Genomic DNA, 3,604 nt, shown 5'->3' on the forward strand with positions numbered 1-3,604 from the left:
TCAAAATACCAAGTGCCTGCCTTCCTGAGTTGAAATGGCATTCTTGGGTTGAACTGTGTTTCAGGAAGAGATTGGTGTGACTGAGTAGGGGCACACAGCACAGGAAGAAGTAACGATTCACATCGTTTCTTTTGCCCATCTTACAGCTGCTTCATCTGATCACTTAACCTAGTAATTTTAAACATATTTGCATTTATCCTGATAATTATCCTTTAAAATCCTGGTCTGACCCTCCCCACTTTGCAGAAGCAAACTAATTAGTTTGTATGCTACTTCAATATTTGGAAATACATCTTTTGAGACACATCCTATGTGAGAGCAAGAATATCCAAGCCAAGATTAATCACAAAAGGAACTTGAGAGAAGAGAAAATATACTCCAAAGATTGGGACAGTGGATCTCAGTGTGATCAGTGTTTGCAGGAGGGATTCGGGGCTTGTGCAGTCATGCTTAGAACCCAAAAGCTCCTCCAAGTCTCACTCTAGATAGGAAGACTCCTTAGAGGTTGTCTTCTGGAGGAGTTGAGAGAGGTGATGGAATTACAAGTAACTCAGAGATAGTGTTTGTCACATGCCAGATGGATTTGAAACATTTGCATTTTAATTCTGCAGCAGGAAATCAAAGGATTTACTATTATTCACCCTCTTAGAACTAGTCTATAGCTAAGAATCCAGTTTCTTTCTAGACAAGGGCCTGGAAACGACCCAGCTAATAGGAACAGTTCAAAGTCCCTTGTGAAGATATAATGTGCTAGCCACCATGGCTACTATGCTCATGCAGGGGCAGTGGTCATGGAAATAAAAAGCAGTTGAGGGATGCTCCTCCAGTTCAGGAGTATGGGATGCCTTCTCAAGTACATGCACAAGATCCTTCACCCCAGGAGCTTCATCACCAGGTCTGAACCTCAAACCACAAAAGACCATGGATCCCTGTGAATCACTTAGCAACAGCACTTTTACTAAAATATTTACTTTTAATTCCTATTTAGACCAGTGGACTTGCTCTCCAACAAAATAAATACATCACGTCTTTCTTCCCATATCATCAAGCTAAGAAAACATACCTCTTTGCACCATTGCTTAGATCATTCATACTACTAATAAACAAGTTACTCCATGACAGGTTATTTCAGGTCACCTTTCATGTGTGTTGTGATTAATTAGTGATCATTGCCAACTTGACGGAATTTAGAATCTCCAGGAGATGGGCTTCTGGGCATGCCTGTGGGGGATTATCTTGATTAGGTTGAGGACAGAAGGTCCATTCACCATGGGTGGCACCATTCCCTGACTGTATAGACCAGTGGTTTACAACCAGTGGATCATGACCCCTTTGGGGGTTGCATATCAGATAAACTGCATATCAGATGTTTATATTACGATTCATAACAGTAGCAAAATGACAGTTATGAAGAGGCAATGGAAATAATTTTATGGTTGGATCACCACAACATGAGGGACTGTGTTAAAGGATTGCAGCGTTAGGAAGGTTGAAAACCACTGATCCACATGGAAAAAGGGAAGAGAGCAGCAGCGTGCATTGCTCTCTCTCACTGAGGATGTGATGTAACCAGCTGCTTCAAGCTAATGAGCCTTTGACGTCCCCACCATGATGGTCTGTATCCTCCAGCTGTGAGCTAAAATAAACCTTTTCTCCCTTAAGTTGCATTTGTCAGAATATTTTACCTCTGCAACAGGAAAAGAAACCAAGACACATACATTCTAGAAATGAAACTTGGGGATGCATTTTGCTACCCAGTCTATTCTCTGTTTCCAATATTTTTTACACCTGCAAAATGGGGCTGGTTAATTATTTCTCTCCTGTTCTCTTTTCCCTATATCTCTTCTGTATGCTAAACCTCGTATTAACCAGAAAGCCAGTTGAGAGGGTGACCTGCTTAGCTGATTTTAAATAACAGGACATTCTAAAAATTTTATTACCCTAGATTTTAATGAAAACAACTCTGTAATAAATTGTAACATTTCAGTGTACTAAGTATGACATACTAAGAATGATTGAGATGTGATTGAACATAAACCACTGTGTTGACATTATACAATGTAATGAATACTTTGCAGATTTTAAAAAATGATCCAATGACATTAAATATTCAAAGCACTTTGCTAGTATAGCCATTATGCAAACACAGTACGAAAAGTTTCTAAACATAGATTACGTCGGTGCCTAGCCCAATCGTCATCAGAGAGGCTTCCTCTGGCAGCTGATGGGAGCAGATGCAAGACCCACAGCCAGACATTAGGCTGAGCTTGGGAAACCCTCGTGGAAGAGGGGGAGTGGGAGGGGACTGTGGGAGCCAGAAGGTCGGGGATACCAGGAGGAAGGGCCGAGTCAACAAGACAGGGCTCACAGGGGCTCACAGGGGTTGAAGCAACAAGCACTGAACCTGCATCCGTCTGTGCTACGTCCTCTGCATGCATGCTGTGGTGGTTTAGCTTAGTTGATTTGTGGGACTCCTAACAGTGGGAGGGGGCTTTCACTGACTCTTTTGCCTGCTCTTGGGACTCTTTTCCTCCTACTCAGTTGCTTTGTCCAGCGTTGACATGAGGGTTTGTGCCTAGTCCTATTGCATCTTGTTATGCCGTGTTCAGCTGATCTTCCTGGGAGGCCTGCTCTTTTCTGTAAGGGAAATGGAGGGACAGTGGATCTGGGGGAGAGGACAGGTGGTGGGGAACTGGGAGGAGTGGAGGGGAGGAGAGGCTGTGGTTGGCATGTATTGTATGAGAGAAGAATAAGTAAAAGGAAAAAAATACATGAAGTAGTAATCCCACTTTTGAATATTATCAAAAAACAATGAGATTAGCATCTCAAAAAAAGAAATCTGAATTCCCTGTTCACTGAGGCATCATTCATGATAGACAAGATTTGGAACTAACAGGACTCTCTTGTCAGGAGATGGAGCCGGGGAGATGGCTCAGTGGTTAAGAGCACTTCCTGCTCTTCCAGAGGTCCTGAGCTTGGTTCCCAGCACTGATGTCAGGAAGCTCACTACTGCCTGTAACTCCAGTTCCAAGGGATACGACGTTTACACAAACACATAAGTAAAATAATAATAACAAAAAAGACAAGAAGGTTAAGCAAGATATGTATCTCAATATATACACTGTAGAACATAATTATTCTTTAAAAAGGAGGCAATCTTGCCATTTGTGAGAAAAGAGTGAGCCTGGAAGACATATGTTAAATGAAGAAGCCAGACACAGAGTAACAAATGCTGCATATTTGATTTCACATATATGTGAAATCAAAACAGAACTCACAGAATCTCATAGAAGGTGTTTGCAAAAGGCTGGACTATGGCAGAAATGGGAGGAATATTGGAATATTGGTCAAAGGGTACGGGAACATAAATGAGCACTTGGATTCTTACATGGTATTAATTATCCATTAAAATTATTCTTATTCTTATTCTTGTGACGATTGTTTTTATTTACACACTGGGGATAGGACATAGAGTCTCAAACATGTTAGACAGAAGCCTTACCACCGAGCCACATCCCTACCCTTTTTACATTTTTTAAATATTAAATTTAAATTATTATTTTTTCAGGGCAGAGTCTTATGTCACCCAAGTTGGCCTCCAAGT

Source organism: Onychomys torridus, chromosome 17 (genome assembly GCF_903995425.1).
Source record: "Onychomys torridus chromosome 17, mOncTor1.1, whole genome shotgun sequence".
NCBI lineage: Eukaryota > Metazoa > Chordata > Mammalia > Rodentia > Cricetidae > Onychomys > Onychomys torridus.